At 39.0% G+C, this 23,948-nt stretch overlaps 1 long non-coding RNA gene across 1 annotated transcript; it reads left to right on the top strand.

Moving 5' to 3' along the window:
- The first annotated feature begins 13,501 nt into the window (after window positions 1-13,501).
- On the top strand, window positions 13,502-19,095 carry LOC143270870 (uncharacterized). The gene is made up of 3 exons (XR_013048076.1): window positions 13,502-13,586; window positions 14,282-14,592; window positions 18,446-19,095. It is a non-coding gene; the product is annotated as an uncharacterized LOC143270870 (long non-coding RNA).
- Window positions 19,096-23,948: the final 4,853 nt, after the last annotated feature.

Raw genomic sequence — 23,948 nt, 5'->3', positions numbered from 1 at the left:
AGTTGAGGGAGGGAGAGATTGATGGCTCTCAAAGACAGCATTGCTTTGTCTGGTGTTCTCAAAAATGAATTTGCCACCATCTTCTCAATCTTTCCTATTTACTAAATTTACCATGTGCACTCCAAGTCTCACCCTTGAACTCTGAGAATTTTATTAAAGCCTAGGTTAGGGGGGAGCAGGAACTACCCTGGCTGCTGGATAAATGGGTTGTTCAATAGAGATCCGTGAGAGCAAACAGCACCAGCATGCCTCCCTGTCACTCAGACACCGCACTGCTGTACCCACATTCTCTGGATAAAGCCTGCAGGCTTGGGCCTGGGCACTGGTCCTTTTGCTTAGAACAGCCTTGCCTCCCCACAAGAAATTCCCCTTCGAGCCACCTTTCCCATCGAGTGATTAACACGATGCCTCTATGTGATCTGTCACAGATGCTGACACATTTGCTTCCAAGTATGAATTGGGCTCCGTGCAGTGCAGAACGCAAAAGTGCAGTGAAGAGATCCCATCTGCAGCTCGCGAGGCATGGCTCCTGTTGGCTCTGCTAGGAAAAACCACTTTCCTGGGATGGGTAGTAAATTGCCACTGCAGGAGATGATAATATTTGTGAGCCTTACTAACAAGCTTGAATTCTAACATAAGGCAGTTCATTGTTATGCTGCGGAATGTGAAATCTTAATGCTTTTGCTATTCAGACTCATCTTATTTCACAACGTGATTTACTGCGGCTCCAAGCAGCCAGCAGAAGGGGAAAAATAGGGGAGGTGGGAGGAAAAAGAGTTAGGGGTGGAAACACAGGATGAGCCCAGCTTTGAGCGCAAATTTCCTTGCCACTGCTAATGCAATATTGTGCTTTGATTAATGCTCTATCTTGTGCACGTGCAGTGTAACGTTCTTTTAACTGTTTCTTCATCCCAGCTGCTGGTTTGCCCCCCCCCCACTACATTCTACTTTTGAAATAGCCATTATGTTAGGTGTAAACCTTGGGAGAAAAGGGGAAAACCACCACACAAGAGGTATGATTCTATCCAAAGACACGAGGGAAATGTTTGCCTAGTCAGATTCATTTTCTCCTGTCAGAGATTGCCAAGCAGATGGTAGAGAAAGCGATGTTTGATCTGACATGTGGGCAATCAATAATAGAAACTGATTCTCATAGAATTATATAATGGTACCTATCCTGATGGATACCCACTGACAAAACATGGTTTTTGATGATTGTATCCCATGTTTTCCCCCCTGGACGAATAAGTTGAGAGCTAATTAAGCTAATGTTTCTAGGAAGTACTAATTCATCGTAGGAGGACAGACACTCTTTTAAATAAAATTCACTGTAGGGACAGATAGTCTACCCTCACAGATAGTCTACCGTGTATGGGGGGCCATGGCATGACGGTAAATCAACTTGAAGTACTAGTAATAATGAAAAATACTGGTCTTAGAAGTTATTTTATGGTCATTATACCGAGATCATTTCTACCTCAATAGACCTAGGAATGACTGAAAAAAAATATAAAAATACCCAAGGTGTCAAAATCGGACTTCTTCAAATTAAATAATATATTGAGAACAGTGCCTTCCTTCCCAGAGCCTGTCAGCATGGTGGGTTTAGCCTGCCCTTGAGTTTGGTGGGTGGGATTCTCCACATAACTTTCAACCTGCTACTTTCTTAAGGATAAACAAAAGAGCTGAGGGAGGAAAAGAAAAGAAGAATGCAACATCTAGGAGGGTAGAGAGCATGTCCAGAAACTTCCATAATCTAGTCATGACATGATTCTTGATTAACTCTGAAGACATAGAAAAAAACCTTTGAGATAATTGCTTTTCATATTTGGAACAAAATGAAAGTCGTAGTTGCCTTTGTAAAACTTGTCATCCCAAGCTTGACTTGTTTTGTAAGATAATGTCCAAATGTCCACAGAGAAGACAGGAGGAGGACACCTGGAGACCTGGGTGTTTTGAGAGGGACAAAGCCAGGGGAAAGTACATCTTCCCTCGCTGCCTCACTGTGGGTGAATAGAAACAACCTTGAATGCATCGACCTCTGCTCCTGGACACTCCCTCAAGAGTAACTACCTGTGTGTCTCTAGATGTGACAATGAAAACTCGTTTATACCTTATTTGTCACTTCAGTGTCCATGTCAGACTATTTCTAGCAGGTGGCAAAGAGGGGCTCCTAACATTTGCATAGAGCTACTCTGAGGCTGAATGGACAACCTTCATTGTTCACATCATTCTTTACTCCCTTATTCAGGAAGCAATGAGCCACAATTTGATTTCTGCAGTAGTAAATCCTGTTGACAGGTAAGCATTTGCTATGTGCTTTACTAAAGAATGAGAATACTGAACAGTACAATATAAAAATGAAGTGTGCTGTATGCACTATAAGAAAGGAAATAAGAAATGCAGACATTAAGTCTTTGGTTCAAACATCCTATACAGACTGGTTCTAAATGTTTTCTGCTTTTACAAACAAAAGCATTCACAAGGATTTCATTTTAATTCCGTGGACTCTCAGGACAATTAGTAGTGTATTACAATAGGATTTTTAAACTGTCCTGCTTTACAGGTTCCCTTTGAATAGTAGGATCACAGTTAGTATATTAATGGTCCCCAGTGAGTATAATAGAAATGAAACATAGGATACAAAGATTAATAACTCTACGGGCATCCCAACTGCTAAAAAACAAAACCTTTGTTTCCTGTCCACCTCTTAAACTCTGCCCAGAGGCATCAACTTCTCATAAGTAGCAGAGCACTTTACCATAATTACAGTAGTTTAACATCCATGTAGTAGAGGCTGCCTTTTTTGTGTTTATTCCTCTCCTTGTGAGCCTGAACAAAAGCATCTTGCTGTGCCAGTGAACAGAGCATACTGCTTACAGATGGGGAGGAGACTGAGGGAGTTACAACGGTCAGGAAGACAATGGCATCAAGGGACCTGCACTGCTGCCAGCAGATTCACCTGCAATACTGGCAATCTCTAGTCTGCTGTGGGATTTTCACTGTGAGTCATGACGTTACAGCAAAATAGAAGAAATGGAGACTTTAGCTGGAATTGTAATGCTGAAACAAGCTAAAAGCAGCCAGGATTTTTGCTTAAGGTTTGTTATCACAGTCGTTTTCATACGATTTGCCAGGGAGATTGAATCTTTCACTGTGGTCAGCTGGTATGGGTCTTGTCAGAGTCATCCCACACAGGGTGTCCAGCCAGTGCTAAGGAGCACCATACAGCAAACCTCACCTCAAAAGAACCCAACAGAGGCAGGAGACCTGTACTTGACTCTCAGCTGTGCCTCTTGTTTATAATCAGTTGCTGGCCACATGGCTGAATTCACGTGGGTGAATTTTGCAACCAGCCAGACCAGGGTTTGAAACTTTCCCTTTGGCAGTGGTTCTCAACCATCCTAATGCTGTAACCTTTTAATACAGTTCCTCATGTTGTGGTAACCCCCAACAGTAAACGTATTTTTGTTTCTACTTCATAACTGTAATTTGCTACCTTTATGGATAGTAATGTAAATATCTATGTTTTCCCATGATCTTAGGTGACCCCTGTAAAAGGGTCTTTTGGCTCAAAGGGGTCACAACCCACAGGTTGAGAACCATTGCCACCCAAATGTTCAGCCACTAAACCCACATCAAACCTGAAAGAGCTTGGGAAAGGTTTCTAGACACACAGAAATGGAGCCAGGCATGGCTTCCTAGCCTCATGTCTCTTATGCTGGCTGAGGTATAGAGACACATCTCTCAGCTGCTGCCTGCAGAAAGAGCAAGCCACCATGCACTAACACAATACACAAAGCTAAGCTACACCAGTGATGGATGACATACATGTTTAAGAATCATCTCATGTGATCAAAAAAAAAAAATACAGATGCTCAATAAAAACAGATCCAGACTGAAAAACCCTCTAAACAGCTTACCTGTGCTTAAGAATATACATAGGCTTGGGAGAGAGAAGAGGAAGAGTGTATACAGTCATGGATTTACAAAATATAGTTTTAAAATAATAGTAAAGTCATTAAAAAGGGAGTAAAGTAATATAAAACAAAAGCCATGTGAAGATGGAAAATACACAGTATGTTATTGTATTGCCTTTGAATTGTTTGACTGCTGAAGAAAGAGTGATAGCTGCTAAGAAACATCTGATTATAAAAGCTTCTGGATTAAACCAACCTATATATTTAAAAAATGTCTTGACTTCAAATTGGAAGTCAAAATATATGTTACTTTGAGGAAGAGGTTATGCTTTTATTTCCACAGCAAGTAAAAGGCTGTGGACTTGTTCAAAGTTAAAGATGATCAGGTTTGATTGAGGAAGACCCCTGAAAATTCTAGCTAAAAACCTAAAGAAACAAACTTAAAAGAACTACAACACACATATCATATACATGTGATGTATATTTTACCTGCTCAAACATAAAACAAAAAATCATCTTTGGCTGACTTGTGTACAATGCATAGTCTATACTTTTATTAATACAGGTATGTGTGCTACCTTTAAAAGTTTATGTATTTTCAGAACAAGGGGACCAGACACCAATAAAAATGGATGGCCCAGGTGATCCAGCATTCAGAACAGCTTCAAAGCTGCTGACTGAGATGATCCAGCCTTACATTGTACTTTAGCCAAGACTTAACAATTATCCTAATTTTCTCAGGGTCCACAAAAGATTCCCTACAAACAACAGGAAGTAGTCTAGAGAACCATGCCCACATTCAAAACAGATGAGTCATGGAGATGTTTATTATCATTTAAGGGGGCTTGGTTACAAGTTGTTATTGGTCATGGTTTAAAAAAATGCTAAACAAAGGAGTTAAATTCAAAGATTTCTTTCTAAAGGAAAAAGGGGGATATAATATAGAAATGATGAGATAAAAGAGTAGATTATTGAATCTACTTTAATCCAAAATCAACTCTTAATCTTAAATATTTTGCACTGGTAAGGATTATGGTTTATTGATAAAAATATAAAGTAATTTTTGTTATACTGTGTATATGTTTCTACTCTTGTTTGGGGTATTGTATTTATGCAGTTCATTTAAAAATGTAATGTATAATTAGAAATACAGGTTAATAGGCATCTATAATAGTCAAGCTTATAGTCATTTTAGGTATGTTTTCAAGGTCATACACATATATTAGGTAGATGGTCTTCAAACACTTAAAAAGCCTACAGAATATGGCATTTAATATGTTTAATAACCTAAGGCTTTTCATGACAGCAAGATACATCTGTTCCTGACAGCACAAATCTACTTCAGAAAAGATGATGGGCATCAAAGAAACTCCATGTGGAGTTTGCTTTCTTTATGGCAGAAGCTAGCCATTTAAGCAAAAACAAACAAACAAAAAAAAAACTGCCCTTGCCTCAATTACTGACAGTATACTGTCCAAACTTGACCAGCAGGATGCAAAAGAAAGCGACTGTTAGAGTTTGTCAAGACAAGGTAGGACAGTTCTTCAAAATTTCCTGCTTCTCAGAAAAGTCTGTCAGATATACTAGGCCTGTAGGTCAGAGTTAGAGGCCCCAACATTACAGAATAACTTTGGGTGACTGTCCAGGTAACCAGATGTCCATGTCATTAGATAATATTTCACCCTTCTCTGCACTTTGTTGGAGTTAAAGACTAAATAATTAGACTTAAAGTTTTCCTTAGTTATGATAAAAGGTAAATTATGTAGAACACTTTAGACTCACAAAGGTAAAATAGATAATAAAATATTTTCTCTAATTTTGCCAAATACAAATGGACTAGATATTGTAACTGTAATTCTTACTTAATAGCTGTTTTTGTTATATATACTTTTACTATGTTAAAGTTAAAACCTTTTTTAATTAAACAAAAAGAGGGAAATGTGGAATATTCCATTACACTATGTGGATACACATCACTGTGATTGGCTTAATAAAGAAGCTGACTGGCTAATAGCTGAATAGGATAAAGTTTGGCAAGAGAGCCAAACTGAGAATTATGGAAAGAAGAAGGGTGGAGTCAGAGGAATCATGAGCAAATACAGAGAGAAGCAAGGTGGGCATGCTGTACTGAGAAAAGGTACCAAGCTACGTGGCAAAGCATAGATAATAAATATGGGTTAACATAAATTAAGAGTTAGCTAGTAACAAGCTTGAGCTATTGGCTGAGCATTTATAATTAATATTAAGCTTCATTGTGCTTATTTGGGAACTGCTGTGGGACAGAAACTTCTGTCAACACAAGTGGCTAAACTTCTTTGTTGCTTTTCTCCTGTTCTTAATGTAAATGTTCATTAGAGTGTCAGGATTAAATTTTAAAATAGTGAAAAGCTGTTCTTGGTGTCTAACATGTACTAATTGGTCACCAGATTGTAGTTTTCATTGTGGTGGAAAGTTATAAACCCGCCCCACAACAATGGGATGGTAGTATTACTTCAATTCAATGCCATGCTCCAGGAAATAGTAAATTCTTTCCTGTGAGGAACATAAGTGGATAATGTGCTGGCCTGTCACTCCTTTGCTGAGAATCTGAAAACTCTAGTAGCACAAAGGTAAATAGTTTCCAGGGATCCCAAGAAATAGATCTACTGTCACCAAAAAACATTCAGGGATCCTTCAATAATTAATTACATATTTCTAGGACCCACCCCCAGAGAATTTCACACAAACCAGCCCAACTAGCCTCCATTTGTAAGAAGTTCCCTCCCTTAATTGATGCTGACACTGATTAATGATCACATATCCAGGGTATTTTTCCAAGAATTCCCAACGATGTATCATGAAGGACCACTGGCTATGGTGAGAAACTTGCTTTAAATCCAGACATGGGCACTGGTGAAGATGAAAGATGCTGACCAGAAGGCTGGCAAGACTTGAGCAAGGATAGGAATGGGAAGACAAGCAGCCAGATGCTGGTCTAGAAGGTAAGCTGCAGATCATCAGGGAGCTGATGCAATATACTAGGGATGTTAGAATATGGGCAGAGGGAGGTGACCAGACCACTGGGACTATGGTTGCCCACTAAGACTCATGAGATAAACTGCTACATACTCAGTGGTAGAGCACCCTTCCATGCTGAACTCTATCCCCAGCTCTGGACAGTAAAGCCCTTGTAAGCTGACACATTTGGATTCTTATTCAGCCACCATAATGTTTGAAGGCTCTTCTGTATCAATGACTGTCTTATACAAATCTGAAAACATGAGGAGAAAAAACACCACTGAAGAAAACAAACCATGAAAGAAATCAGCAGACATACTACTCTTTGATTTAAAAGAAGGACTCATTAAGCTTCCTTTATTAATACATAAGACAATTGACTTTCCCCACTTTCTGTTGTTGGAGGGCTTCTCTCCAGGTTCCCCAAGCCCCGCAGTCCCACAATCCACTTATAAAATAATCACTCAGACGCTTATATCACTTATAAACTGTATGGCCATGGCAGGCTTCCTGCTAACTGTTCTTTTATCTTAAATTAACCCATTTTTATAAATCTATACCTTGCCACGTGGCTGGTGGCTTACCTGCGTCTTTACAGGTTGCCTCTCCTGGCGGTGGCTGCAGTGTCTCTCCTCCTTCTTCCTGTTTCCCCAATTCTCCTCTCTCTTTGTCCCGCCTATACTTCCTGCCTGGTCACTGGCCATCAGTGTTTTATTTATATAGAGTGATATCCACAGCACGGCGCCCAACGTGGGGCGCCAGATATTGGAGAAATTATTTTGGCCACTCCACGTAGTTAAAAGGATATTTATTTAATGGCATAACTCACGAATTAAGTAATGGGTAGGTCGCAGGGTCTGGGGAAGGTGTAACGCAGTCCAGCGGTGTTCTCCGGAGCTCTGCACAGTCAATCTGCACCGGTCAGCGTCCCGGCACCGAGAGAGCGCCCAGCAAGAGCGCTGACCCATCCAGCTCTAGGGTCCCCCGGCGCCTCCCCTCGCCCCGCCTCGTAGGCATGACAGTTGCCAGAGTCTCAATGGGGGTTGGAACTTCCAGAACCAAGCTGGAATGGCTACCCACTACAACTTTCCCATTCCAATACTTTGAAATTACCCTGTAAAACTCTGACTCCTTAGCATACTCATATAGTGCTTTGCCCTTGGCAGTTTTGCTAAGTGCTAGGTTCAATAGCAACTCTTCAATATTTGGAATGTAGTCATTGGGTTGCTGGTCCATATTGAGATGATATTTATTTCTTGGTACACTGGAGGATGTTTTGTAGTATGATTATGTTTTTTCCAAATTGTTAAGTCAATATTTTGTGCTGATTAACTGAAGCTAAGATCATACTTGACTAAACATAGCTATATCTACATCTACATTTATATAGGTACATCAATATCTATATCTATATAGAGATCTCTGTATATCTCTATATAGATCTCTATCTCTATAGAGATAGATACAGGTATTAATATATTCATGTAGATACAGATATAGAGTTAGAGATAGATAATATAGAAGTGTTCAGTGGCTAGTACTCTCTAAACACAACCTGAGAATAAGGCCATTTACAATGTGGCCTTCAGAATGTACCACAGCTTCAGCCATTGTCTGAACAGCTGAATGACCAGGAAATGTGTGCAGTGAGGCTCAAATTTTCAATCTCAGTGGATTGCTTCAAACTTGTTCAGTACACAGAGACTCTGCAGAATAAGATTCCTCATCACATCACTCTAATGTAAAGCCATCAATTTGCCTCAACTACCAAAGCCACCTGACTTGTTTCACATGCACTTACTCAGATCTTATAAAAGTTGATCCTAATCCAAAACCTGAAATGCTCCAGAATGCTAAGAAAGAAATATGCCGCCCAAGGTCAAAAAATGCTGATTGATTTCATATTGTAGGTGATAGTCAAAATGCTTGTACCTTAAAAACATTGCAATTGGATTAGAAAGATGGCTTAGTGGTTAAGAGCACTTACTGATCTTTCAGAGGACCAGGGTTCAATTTTCAGAACACATATGGTAGCTAACAACCATCTTTAACTCTGTTTCAAGGAACTCAACACCCTCTTCTGGCCTCTGTGAGCAGCAGGTATGTATGTGTTGAACAGATATACTTTCAGGCAAAACACCCATGTACATAAGAAATAAAAAAATAAATAAATGTATTTTAAAGCACAACTGTCTTTAAACTGTGTGTATGAGGCATATATAGAACATAAATGAGTATTGTGTTTAAATATGGCTTCATCCAGAAATAAAGAATGGAAAAAAGAAAGCATCTTCAACAAATGGTGGTGGTTTAACTGGATGTTTGCATGTAGAAGAATGCAAATAGATCCATATTTATCACCCTACACAAAACTCAAGTACAAGTGGATCAAAGACCTCAACATATAACCAGATACACTGAATCTGATAGAAGAGAAAGTAGGGAATAGCCTTGTACACATTGGCACAGGAGACAACTTCCTATGTACCAATAGCATAGGCACTGTTGTTGATCTTAGTGCCAATGGAACCTTGTAAAACTAAAATGTTTCTGTAAGGCAAAGGACACAGTCAATAGGATTGAACGGCAGCCTACAGAATAGGAAAAGATTTTCACAAATTCCACAACTGATAGAGGGCTAATATCCAAAATGTATTTTTTAAAAACACAGGAAACTAGACATCAACAAGCCTAATAATCCACTTAAAAAATATGATACAAATCTAAACAGAGAACTCTCAATAGAGGAATCTCAAATGACTGAGAAGCACTTAAAGGAATGTTCACCATTCTTAGACATCAGGAAAATGCAAATAAAATGTACTTTGAGATTTCATATTATACCTATCAAAATGGCTAAGACAAGTAAAACACAAGTGACAGCTCATGGTGGTGAAGATGTGGAACAAGGGGAACATGCCTCCATTGCTTGTGTGAGTTCAAACTTTTACAGCCACTGTGGAAATCAGTATAGCAGCAGTTCCTCAGGAAATTGGGAATCAGAAGACCCAGCTACAGCACTCTTGGGGATATAACCAAAAGATGATCCATCCTACCAAAAGAGCACTTGCTTAACTGTGTTCATAGTGGCTTTATTCATAATAGCTAGAAACTGAAAACAACCTAGATGTCACTCAACTGAATAACGAATAAAGAAAATGTGGTACATTTATACCACGGAGTATTACTTAGCTGTTAAAAACAATGACATCATGAAATTTGTAGGCAAATGGATGGGACTAGAAAAAAAAATCATCCTGAGTGAGGTAACCCAAACCCAGAAAGACAAACATGGTATGTACTCACTTATAAGTGGATATTGACTTCTAAGTAAAGGATAATCACTCTACAATCTACAGACCCAGAGAGGCTAAGTAACAAGGAGGGCTTGGTGCGGAGCACATAGATCTCAATGGGAAGGGGAAATAGAACACATTCTTGTGGGTGGACTGGCGGTGGGTGGGGTTGGGTACAGGAGAGATCAGGTAGGGAAGGAAGGAATGGAAGGAGAGAGTATGTGATAGAAAATTGGGGGGCATTTGGGAGGTGATGTGGAAATCTAGTGCTATGGAAACTTCATGGAATCTGTGACAATGATGGGACTGGGTAACCAACACAACCACAGAACACTGAACCTACAATCTGCCCTGCCTGCAAGATATGCTTAGGCAATGGTGGCTCAGAACTTGTGAAAGTGGCCAACCAGTGATTGGTCTAACTTGAAGCCCATGCCTGACACTGCCTGGATGGCCAGGAACCGGAAGCAGAATAGACCAGATACCCAAGGTAAAACCAAACACAACTACAAAAAACAAAGTCAATGAAATGATTCCTGATGATATTCTGAGTTAGGTGTCTAGCCCAATCATCATCAGAGAGGCTTCCTCCAGCAGCTGACGGGAACAGATTCAGAGACTCACAACCAAACATTAGCCAAAACTTGGGGAACCCCTTAGAAAATGGGAAGGAAGACTTGTAGAAGCCAAAGGAGTTGGGAACATGAGGCGAGCACAGCCCACAAAGTCAACTAAGCAGAGCTCATAGGGGCTCACAGAGTCTGAGGCAGTAATCAAAAAGCCTGCATGGGTCTATGCTAGGTCCTCTCCATATATGTTATGGTTGTTTAGCTTAGTGTTGTTGTGAGACTCCTGACAGTGGAAGTGGGGCTGTCTCTGATTCTTTTGCCTATGTTGGGACCCTCTTCCTCCTACTGGGTTACCTCAGCCAGCTAATTGCAGCTTGTTATGCTGTCCTATTGCTGTCACTGGGAGACGTGCTCTTTTCTGAAGGAAAATAGAGGAACAGTGGATCTGGGGGGTTGGAACTGGTAGGAGTGGAGGAAGGGGGAACTACAGTCAGGATGTATGAGAAAAGAATAAATGAAAATAAATATAAAAATAAAATAAAAAATATATGAATTCATTCTACAACATATGATGTCATGCACATATTTCCAAATCCCACCCCCTACTCCTCCAAAAAAGAAGTTCAAAACCACTTCTAAGCTCATGCATTTTGGATAAGGTATGGTAAATCTATATTCACACTCTGTGAATGATCATGTTTTCTCAGTGTAGGTATGATTGTGTCAATTTACCATTGGAAGCCTGGGCTAACATTTGAAAAGTTTCCTTTGGTTTTCAAAAGCAAAACTCCTTGTCATGGCTTGTCCAGCATCTTTCTTGAATCTCGGATGTCACCGTATAATTCCCACATTAGTCACTTTATGGATTTTGATTTCTAATCATTGTGGCCATGATTTAGGGTACAAATACAGGATTTTGCTAATTTCCAGCACTGGGCATTTGGGTATGTCATTTCCTTGGTCTTTTGTTTTTAGTAGTTTCTTGATATAAAGTTATCTTTGTGATCATAAAGATAATATCTGTGGTCTCCATTAGACTAAGTTTTACAAAAGTGGAGACTATTTATGTAATAGAACATTGCCTAGAATAGTATCTTGTATGTAATAGAACATCCACATTGAATGAGTAAATGAAGACTCTGTGTATAATGAACACATCTTCCCTTGTTAGATTTTTCTCTTCCAAGTTCCTGTAGCTTCAACACATATCTAAATATCCAGTGTTATCAGACAGGTAAGGCCACCTTCATTTGTGATCTATGCCCATGGGAGTCTTTTCATGTTCCAGAATCCTTTCTGACCCTGCTATATTAACTCAATACCGCATTTCCTTGATATTCTAGTCTTCAGGCATTGTAACAACTCATTAAGAGGCTTACTTAACTGGTGTCCAAGCTTTCAGAAAGCATATCTTAGTAACTCTCTTTGTATCAGTGTAGAGGGCCCAGGAAATTGGATAAGTTTTTTATAATCAGGCCCATCAGAAACTGTGGACACTTAATCTGTATGCATCTACAAATATGCACTAATATACCCCACTTTGGGTACTTGGAATCAAATACAGGTCTACTGTGCTGACTCTGCAGCTCATATACAAAGTTTTATGTAAACTTTTAGAGAGAGTGATGTACTGTCTTCTCTGCTGTTGAATATGTTGGCCAGCTTCATATTCATATAAGAAAGCATTAAAAGCTAAAGTCTCAGTCTAGGTGTGTGTGTGTGTGTGTGTGTGTGTGTGTGTGTGTGTGTGTGTGTGTGTGTGTGTTAGGGTGCTAGTATGCTATGGGTTCTGTTTCTTTGTTCTTGTTTCTTTAGCACCAGGGACTGAAGCCAGAGAACTTTACTGCTTTGATAATAAAATGTTTGACATTTCAAGATTTACATAAAGGAAAATTGACTTTCCTATTCAACTAGGTTTACAAGTGGAACCTTAGCTTCAAATTCTCTATTTTTGTCTTTTCATTTAATCAAGTGCCAAATCTTGCTAGTTCTATTCTCTGTGGTTTTAAAACATTTATATTACATTTTATATAATCTGTGTGCCTGTCTTTATATATGTGTGGGTACATACATGACATGTCACATGCATACCACTGGTCTCAGTTTCTCAGAAACTATACATATTCACTGTCACAAAAGCTTATAGATTTATGGTAGGCCATTGATTTGGAGATTTAGTTATTTTTAGTTATTTTTTCCTCACTGTGTCTGAAATGCTACTTCAATTTAAGGGAAGGGAAACTGATTTTAGCTCACAGTTTCAGAGGGTTACAGTCCAACATGGCAGAGAAGGCATCTTGAGGAGTTCATACATAGAATGTGAGGTAAAGGCTATTTGTGTCACAAAACACCAGGAAGTAGAGAACAAGGATGAAATCAAGAACCTGGATAATACCTCCAAAAGTCTACTTCTAGTGATTCATATCTACCAGCTAGATCTCATTTCCTACAGGTTCCACATCCTTAGAAAATAGTGCCACCAGCTAGGAAATAAGTATTCAAAACACAAGTCCACAGAGGACATTTCCAATTCAGACAGTAGCACGGACTTTAAAAAAAATGATAATCATTGAGAGTCTTTCCATGTATCCAGAGGCTCAAGTATTTAAGTGTTGGTCCCCAGCTCTTGGCACTACTGAGAGTGATTGGTTGTTAAAACATACCCCATTGATGAGGTCATAGCTGAGAGAACTATTAGGGGGTGGGGTTTAGTTGGTGGAATTAGGTCACTGTGGAGATGGCTTTGAAGGATATATCTTGTTTCTGTGCCCCATCTCTGTCTCTTTCTGCTTCCTGGTTGACAGGTAAGCAGCTTTCCTCTGTGATGGCCTTCCATCATGCTATCTGCCTCACCACAGGCTTTGAAGTAAGGGGATGATGAACTGAAACCTCTGAAGTCATGGCCCAAATAAATCTTCCTTTGTGTTAATTTTACCAGGTACTTAGTCACAGTGAGAAAAAAAAACAAAAACAAAACAAAACCCTAAAAAAGAGAATAAGTACGTGTATTAAACAAAGACAGTGGCCCTTCTCTTTTCTCTTTTTCTTATCCACTTTACAGCCCCATATGGAAAGTGGTAGGTTGGTCATTTCTATCCTTTAATTTATCTCACATTAATTTCCATGCATTTGCCATTCATCTACTATTCCTGATTTACTGAAATTTTGGTATCATATATCTCAACCTGGGACTGATGGGTTAAAAAGAAATCTTCTTACTGGACTACGAGCTTTTGAGAAAAAACATGGCTGTTTTACTCCTCACCCCAGGACTTGCATACAGCTGCTGCTCAGTGCATACTGATAGAGTGAATGATGTCTACACTTCAAGATTTCTGAAATTAAAACAAGAACATCTATTTAAAGGGATATTGGTGAATAGAATTTTAGGAAAATGTGTTTGACAATACTTGACCCTTCTGGAAACCCTGTGATTGAAAAGGCATGCTTATGAAAATTGATGAAAAACACTGATAAAATATGCATCCACTCCTTTCAGATCGTATAATGAGGACCTTCTTGGAGAAAGTGAAATGATGTTACCCGCTGAGTGAATTACATGTTTGCCATGGAAATCATCTAACTCTGCAAAAACCAGAAACACAGAAGCAAACATGCCAGCCATTCCCTCTCTGGAAACCCTTGGACAGAATTCTACATAGTGAAAGTCTGAAATGAACCCTTAGCAACTATTGGAACAGAAATGTATTGACCAGGAGTTCTGTTTTAAAAGAAATTATCTACTTAGTAGCAGCACCAAAAACCTGAGCCCTTTGCAGACCTACCACAAATCTGGCCGAACATAATCATGTAAGCATCACAAATTTTTGCAAAACCCAAATTACATGTATTTGGGGAAGCAAATGGTGGATTTCTCAAGGGCCCCACCTGAGCTTTCCTATAAACTCAATATACACAGCAAGGTTTGCTTTTTGCACACTGTGGCATGTGATCTTTATAACAAGGAACAGCGTTGGTTCCTAAAAAGACATGCTCTGCCAAGTTCTTTAAATATAAGAACAAAATTTTGTTTGTTCACTGAAAACATGGTGAAAAATATTTTTATTCATGCAGCTTTTCCTGTTTTGGTTTTCTAGTTAGATAAAAACATTGGTATCAAAAGACAGAATTAAACCCTACCATATTTTTTTTAATTTCTTTTCTAGCTTTACTGAGGGTAAAGGAAAAATTTTAAAAAATGTATATAATCAAGATATATAACAATTTTTTTCAAGGTCTAATCATTTATTTGTCACTCTTAAAGACTTATTTTTGCCTGGACTCAGAAGTAGAAGCTCTCAGCAAGAACAGCCTACGTCTCTTGGCAATCTGTTCCTGATGTTTATCTTTGGCTTCCTTCATCCTCTTGGCCAAAAGTTTAGCAGCCTCCTCCTTGTTTTTCTTAGTGCGCTATTTCTTCAGTGTTTGTACTAGAACATGTGGGGTAACAAGATACTGGATCTTGGGTATTTGGGTCCTGAACTTCTTACATTCTTTGTTTAATGGCTTTTTTTACAATATATTGGTGGACATCCTCTTTTTTGGAAAGATGGAAAAGCTTTTGGATCACGCTAGCTGTCTGCCCAAATCACCAAGGCATAGTATCTGTCAGTCTAGGAACATCCCCCCACCCAGACCTGCCTTTTCCCCAATAACCAAGTAGAGAATACTCAGATTGGCATCCACAACGCATCCACAAACAGACTTAGGATTCCTCTCTGTAGTTCTCGTTGGCCTGTAATAAGAATTACTTTTACTTTATAGCAAGCTCACTACACCATGAGTCAAGACACCTTCCTTGCTTCTTGAAAAAAAATGTTTACTATTCCCACAACTGACTCAAACCATAAACACTTCCACTTTTCACCCAGAACATCATCAGCTACTTCTGTGGCCATGTGCTTCTCGTAGAAAATATGAAACTTGCTGGGCAGTGGTGGCACACCCCTTTAATTTAATCCCAGCACTTGGGAGGCCAAGGCAGGCAGATGGCTGAGTTGGAGGCCAGCCAGGTCTACAGAGTGAGTTCCAGGACAGCTAGGTCTATGCAAAGAAAACTTGTCTCAAAAAAACAAAAGAAGGAGAAGAAAGTAAGAAGCTTGCCTCCATAATCCACTTCAATGAGTTTCTGATATTCCAGTGGCTTGGAAGGAGCTATTCAGCTTCATCTTTTCACAGCCGACCATCTAGGAAACACCACAAAAATGAGCCATGATGTTTTTATGCTTTTTGAATGTGTGTGTGTGTGTGTGTATGTGTGTGTGTGTGTGTGTGTGTGTGTGTGTGTAATACATATTGAACATATTTGTATATTGAAATGCTTGCCACATCTCAAGTTGCTTTGCATATCCATCACTCCACAGTTATCTTTGTGTGTGTGCATGTATATGGTGAGACCACTTGAAGACAACTCTTAGTACTTAGGACATGACACAGTATAATTAACCATAGTCACTCTGCTATGCTATTCATTTTACCCATGACACATGCTTATTTTAAAACTGAAAGTTTGTGCACTTTAAATAAGTTCTTTCCATTTCCCTAATCTTTAATCATTGGCAAAAACCCTTAAGTGACTTCTTGTCACTCACCATTCCCCTCCTTTATTCCCATATCTCTTCCACTAGAACCCTTTTTCTCTACAACAGCCCACCCCACAGTCATGTCTTATTTTGATGTGTAGCCCATGGAGTTTATTAAGAGTTACTTGCCCAAATTGAGTGAAAAGTTATTCAGTGGAGCAAAGGTAAACTTATCAGTGATTACCCTGCTGAGGAAATTGACATCCTCCTACCAGGAACTATTCATTGGCAAGAGTCCCTTTAGGAAGGATGGGACCTCATAGTCTCCTCCCCCGTTGACGATGAAATAAATATTAATGATCTAAATCCTGTGAAGGTATTGTAAACTTAGCCACAATGTATAAATAGCAATGAGTTCCTCCTATTCTGTGGTTGTGTTCTTCTCTCAGTTGTTTCCTTTGCTGTACCAAAACTCTAATTTGGCACAGTCTTATTTTGCTTTTTATTCTGGTCTTTGAGGGTCTTATCCAGGAAATCCTTGCTCATTCCAATTTCTCGGAGAATTTAACCTGTTTTCTTCTAGTAATATCAGTTTCACATTTCATATTTAAGCCTTTAATCCATTTTGAGTTCTTTTTTATATATAGTGAAAGATCAGGATCTAGTGTCCTTCTGAGCAGAGGTACACACAGTTCTCAGCATTGTTTACTAAACAGAATAACCTGCTGCCAGTGCATTATTTAAATCTGTTGTAGGCTTTATCATGTGTACTGGTCCTTGACTTTAGCTTATTTGTAGAGCTATACAACTGTCGCCTGTATGTAGTTTGTGTCCCATTCTGTCTTTCTGGGAATCCAAATACTTGTATGTGAAATGTGGTAATCTTATTTGCTTGAGGTGGTGAGATCAGAGATAAACAAATTATTGCCTGAAGGTCAAATCTGGAATGGTTTTGCAGGGCCCTCAAGCTAAAATTGTTTTTGCAATATTAAAAGAGTGTAAAAGCAAAACAAAACATGGTGTTTGTCTTAGCAATAGAAACACTAGCTAAGACACCTTACCTAATGGAGCATCAAGAAAACTATCAAATTCATTTGGGAACAAGGTCACAACTAGACTAGATTTCAGAGGATATATATGTCTTATAACATCCTTGAGAAGTAGCATTCAGATGCTGACTAATTTATAAGATTAATAAGCTTCATAATTTTTTACAGTTTTTTTTTGTTTGTTTTTCAAGATAGGATTTCTCTGATTGCCCTTGCTGCCCTAGAACTCGATTTGTAGTCCAGGCCGGCCGCAAACTCAGAGATCTGCCTGCCTCTGTCTCCCGAGTGCTGGGGTTAAAGGTATGTGCCACCACCCGCAGGTGATTTTTACATTTTTATATCATTTTTTTCTAAATACGTCACTCACATTATGCATTGGCTGGTGTGATTAGACTTAAGATTTAGGAATGAGAGCTGAGCATCAAAGCAGGTTTCTCATATCTCTGCTAAGAGCTGCCTCAGTTCTAGCTTCTGAGGACGGAAAGACCTCTGCTTCAGAACTGAGCCACATTCTTTTTAAAGAAAAAGGTGAGTGCTATCCAGGAATAAATGCTCATGTTTGAAAGCTGTTCTAAGATCCGAGCTAAGTCCCTCTAGGTAAACTCTGGAAGCAAAAATCAGCCTAGACTGGATGCTCAGAAAGGACAACAGACACATTTCTTTGCTGCACTCCTTTGATTTAGCAGGGGCTGTAGTGTTTTGTGACATTAGAAATCACAGAGGTAGCCACTGACAAAAAGCATTCTACAGCAAGCATATTTAGGTATGGCAAATGCACTTTTAAAGATGTTTTCCAGATCTCTCTCATCTTCTTGTCAAGTCAACTGAACATTAATTATTATAACACGATTCAAATGAAAATAAATATTCCCAACATAAGGTAGATATCTTTTAACCACCTCCGATAAGATACGAGTTGAAGAACTATTTTTATCATGCATTTCTGTCTACCTATAATAATGCATGTACTCGAGTGGGAAAATACCCATTAAATAATAACTTGTAGCCCTTATTTCATGCTGTTGCTCTGGTATAATTTTCCAGATAAATAAAGACTACATCTTAATATTTGTTCTCTAATTTCATTACAAGGTACGAGGAAGTCGTTAGTCATATGAAGATTTACAACTTGAAAATAAAGTTTGCAGCTAAGGCAATTTATCACCCACAAGAATTTGAGAGAAGAATGCAAACTATTTTCATCTGTGTTAATTACTGTGCTGTCTTCCCCTCACTTTCATTTATGTGCTTGAAAGATTTGTTTGTCCACAATCCCTTTCTGCTTTTTGAATCTACAAATAATATATCTTAGGGATGTCCAGGTCTAAGTCTCTCAAGTAAGAAATTCAAAGACAAAAGAAAGTCTTTGATTAAAAAGAAAACATCCAATTCATGTTTTGTGGGCAGCGGAGATTGGATAAAACCACACTTCCTAGATTTGAAATAGCCTAAATGTACCCTAACTAGGCTAGATCCCAAGAAAGCTTTCAAACTCATTTCTGTCCAGAATATGAGGTCGGGGGAGAGGGGGAAAGATTAAAAAAGAGAAGTCTGTGTCTTGTTAAATACCATATTTGAGGAAATAAATGCTAAAGCCATGTCTCTTGAAATTTTTTAACTAAAGTAGAATGTAGGAGGAAGTCATATTTGCTTGAATCTAACATGAGTAAGAGCATGGTCCTCTCATCGGTGCTGTCTGTGAAACTCATGCAAGGCTCCACAAATGAAAAAAACGTTCTGATTTTTCTGGCTATCAAACCACTCTTCCTAGTGCTACTCTAATGTGCCTTGTTTGTACTTCCAGAGGGCAGATGTGGTGAGGGCAGCAGTGGAGGAAAGCTGGCTCCTGATCCCACTGGTCATTATCAATACAGATAAAATTATTTTACCAGAACACAGTGAGAGCATCATCTTAAATTTGACTCTGCTCAATTTCTCACTGACTTATTTCCATTGTGAGAGCCCTGCAAGACGCTTTCCAGCCAGTTTCTTTGTATGTGAAGTTCTAGGAGCAGCAGTAGAGATTGTTTCCTTGGGGTTCAGGGGACCTCCCTCCCCCCGCTGTAATATTGATAGAGAAAGTCTGCTAGTTGGACTCGATGATCTTTTCTCCAGATCGCACTACAGGAAACAGAAGGGAGACGGTGTTGAAGGACTGACCACGCAGTTTCCTTCCCAGCTTCTTTAACTCTGTAGAAACAGCTACTTCTGCTGCAGCCCCTGTGTGATTGATTCCTGGAGACTGATCGAGGGGCCTCATTATTGGTCACATACACACTGATTCAAAGTTCTGCTAGTCCTCAAAGGAAACTTTATTAGTACATTATCGGTGACACCTAAACTCTCTACACTTGTGGTAGATACCCCCAAATATTCATCACCCATGGAGTCATCAATTCTTGAACACTATCCAAATGCCCTAATTTATACTGATCAATTTGGGCATATGCTAAGTACTCTAGTATATTTAGGGAAATACAGCTCTTTTTCCCCACCCATGGACAAGTGTAATATGTAAATCATGCTTACATCACAGGAGTTAAGAGAGACCAGACATCTATTTCCTCCTTGGTTGAAATGAACAAGTTCCTTTATTTAAAATCCAAACTGTGTAGCTACGATGCAGCCTTCCTTAATAAAAAGGATGTTGATTTAGACCATTTTAATGATTGATTTCAGCTGAATAGCCTTCTGATATGTGCCATTCATAGACTGGCTGCCACTGAAAATAGACAGAGATGAATAATAGATATACCTTAGCATCATTTTGAAGGCATTTATTCACATGCAATTTGGTGGTACTTGGTTCTTATATAGCATTATTAACATATGATGCTTTGAGTATCTATTTTCCTTCTCAACCATGTGCTACATTAAAAAAAAACCCTACATTTTATAGACTAGGCAGACATTGGAACTACAGTAGTAGATATTTTTGTCTATTTGGATTGTTACCTGTGTTATTCATCTATAAGAAGAATCTACCTTCTAATATCTATTCTCATTTCTTATAAATTTCTTTCTTAGTTTGCTCACTAAGGTGGTTAATTCAATGGTTTATAATGAAACAAGGCTGGATTAAAAAACAAAGCAGGACCTAGTGACTGAATGTGAACAGAAATTCATCCCCTACCCTCCATTGAAAGAATATTCAGTTCATGCTTTTAAGATCTCCAAGTCTCATATTTTATACTGTTTTCAGTCAGTCATAAACAAAATGCTTAGTTGTCACAATTCTGAAAACAACCTAATGCTCTCACAACAAGGAACTGGGATTAGGGTACAAATGAATTACATAACACTCTCATGAAGACAGAACACATGAAGCTAGAGGAGAAAATCCATACATATTCCTGCAACACAGCAATTTTGATGTTTACATGCTATACACATATATACTGTAATATCACCATGGGTTCACAATAAATGGAAGGGCTGTGGGTTATGATTGATTTTTGTTTTTCAATCAACAATTATTAACATTTGGTGAACAGTTTGGGCTGTATTCAGCTGGTGTTGCAAATCTGGGGCCCACACAGCAAAACTTTGCTGCAGCCCTTGCATGTGCTGTTTATTGGCTGCTGAGCTCTCTGGTGGTTGGTTAGCTGTTTGGTTACTGGTTAGTTGTCTAGTGCTGGTTAAATGTCTGCTGAAATGTGGTCCAGTATCCTTCACTGGCACAACCGTGGGCTCATTTATACCATGGCAACATTCTAGATCTATCAAGCCTGTGAAACCCAATTCAAAGGTACTTTTTCAGGCCACTGTTGCTTCTTCAATATATATAATGGGTTTCCAAAAAGTGAAAGCACCTGCCTATTAAACATCACATTTCTCCTTTCTCATTCCTCCAACCCCAAATAACTGGCATTTTATGTTTTCTTTATTTACATACTTTATGTAAGTATAGTCAAAATGTATTTATCTGCTTGTTACTGGCTTATTTCATGTAGTGTAACAGCCTCAAAGTTCATACATGCTGTAGCATGTGGTGGAATTTATTTCTTTTTTAAAGCTTAATAACATTCCACTGCATGTATGCACCACATTATCTTTACCTGTTCATCTGTGAGTGGGCAGTCAGGCTGCCATTGTCTCTTGGCTCTTGTGAATCTCCCTAGGTGTCTTTGAGACCCTGTTTTCATGCTTTGTTGGATATATACCCAAAGGAAATATTGTTTTATCATATGGTGTGGTGATTTGAATAGGAATGACATCCATAGACTCATGTGTTTGAATGCTTGGCTCATAGGGAGTGGCACTATTAGGAGGTGTGGCCTTGTTGGAGTGGGTGTGGCTTTGTTGTAGGAAGTGTGTCACTGCGGGGGTGGGCTTTGAGGTCTCAGATGCTCAAGCTATGCCCAGTGTGGTACACAGTCTCCTTCTGCTGCCTGAGGATCAAGATGTAGACCTTTCAGCTCCTTCTCTAGTACCATGTCTGCCTGCATACTGCCATGTCTCAACATGATGATAATGGACTAAACCTCTGAAATTGTAAGCCAGCCCCAATTAAATGTTTTCTTTTATAAGAGTTGGCATGGTTATGGTGTCTCTTTGCAGTAATAGAAACCCCAGCTAAGACATACAGTAATTCTATTTCTAATTTCTAAAGAAATCTCTATATTGTTTTCCATGGTGGCTACAGCATTTTCATACCCAACAACAGTACATCAGGATTCTCTATTTGACATATCCTTGGCAGTCCTGCTGTTTCTCTCTCACATTCTTACTGTGTGTTTAGTGCTAGGAATCGAACCTGGGGCCTCATGTGTACTCTGAGCCAGTTTTTCAGTTCCCACTTTGATTTTTGATCAGATGTTATTGGACCATTAGTAGCCATACTAGTAAGGAAATATTTTTGTAGTTTTGATTTGAATTTACTAATAAGTAATTATGTTGAGCATATGATTGTTGGACAATTTGAATAGCTTCTCTCAAGAAATCTTTATTCAAGTCTGCTTCTGTTTTGTTTACATTCTTTTGGTTTTGGTTGTTGTTTGACTGTTTATTTAGTTTTTAGAAAATTATAAATTAAGTTTATTCCTGAACAATTTCTTACATGTATACAGTACATTCTGATCACGCTGTCCCTGATATCTTCTCTTATCTCCTTCCCAACCCAATAAACCCCTACCCCACAAGTTCCTCTCTCAGATTCACATCTTCTTAAACTATTTTGTAACACACTGAGTTTAACCATGACCATCTGTGTGACCATTTATTTGTAATTATTCATTGAAGTCTGGTGGGCTTACTAGTGGGTAGACAATGGAAGGCAATGACTCCTGGTAACCCAGAATCTATCTATCTGCAACCAATAGTTCAGGCCCAGGAGTGTAGATGGCCCACTCTTTGCAGACCCTGTATACATACTTTTATTTTTGTGGTGAGCACCAACTACTTTCAAACTGAAGAAGCTACTAAGGATAATAATAAATTAATGAATCAAAAAAAGTTGTTGGAATAGATAAATGGACCAATCTAGCATGGCCCTTGGGGTAATTTATGGGTGGGGCTACTATCTTTATTTATGATTCAACAATTTAAGAACATTTGAGATGACACACACAGGGATAACACTGCTGTAAACCAAGGGCCCTGTGTCTTTTGTGGATTAATTAGCTTGAGTGATATAAAACAAGATGGCAGAGGATTAAAAGAATGACACAGAGATGTGAAGTAGGAACAATCTGTGCCTTGAGCCTCATGTGGACTGCTTTATGATCTCAGATACACTATCTTGGTCCGGGCACAGCAAATTGTTGTCCTCTTAGGGATTTTGATATTTAGAAGGAAGCTTTATTTTATAATGAAGCTTTGTGGTTTTTATCTGGCCACTTCAGAAGAGGTAACTAGCTAAGTCACCAGTAATTCTCTAGTCTGGGTTTTGAGGTTGTTCTGTAAGCATTTCAGGGTGTGGCTTTGTGTAAAATCATGCTGAGTAGAGAACATCTCAGAACAAGGTTTTAACTTGAAAACCTCCTGTCAAGAGTTTAAGGCTACGGACTTCACTTGTCTATACCCATGAGGCAGATAGCCCAAAGGTATGAACACCTGAGAGCACTAGCAAATTTGCTGAGTGGAATCCTGACCCTGGAAGAAACAATAGTGGAGAACAGCACTCAAAACTCTTACCTGGGGTTGCAAACTCTGATTGGGATTTTCTTAGATGATAAGTTGATATGGTAATCAAGTGATTTGGGTAGGTGTCCACATTTCTTCTGAGGAAGCAAGCTGCACATGGAAGATACTTAAGAGACTGTAATACTGGGTTCAGTGTGCAAACGATACGTTATAATACTTTTATTCTTCTTTGATCTCTTACTCCTAGATAGTGTGTGTGTCCAAGTCCCAGGCTTGGTCTTATTACTCTACAGTCTCTTCCCGTAAGGTCCTGCCCTCGCCTTAACATCCCTCATTTCTGTGCTTATTCCTTTCTTGTGCTAGGATTCCATTTCTTTCTTTATAGTCTAATACCTGACTGAAACGATGTTTTGAACCACACTGTGTGGTTCTCTTCTGATCTTTCTGCACTCTTCTTTCAACCTGATAAGTAACATTCCATGACTACCTTATTTTCTTCCAGCTGTAAATT

This window comes from Peromyscus maniculatus, chromosome X (assembly GCF_049852395.1).
Source record: "Peromyscus maniculatus bairdii isolate BWxNUB_F1_BW_parent chromosome X, HU_Pman_BW_mat_3.1, whole genome shotgun sequence".
Lineage (NCBI taxonomy): Eukaryota > Metazoa > Chordata > Mammalia > Rodentia > Cricetidae > Peromyscus > Peromyscus maniculatus.
This window is presented reverse-complemented; position numbering and strand designations above follow the sequence as displayed.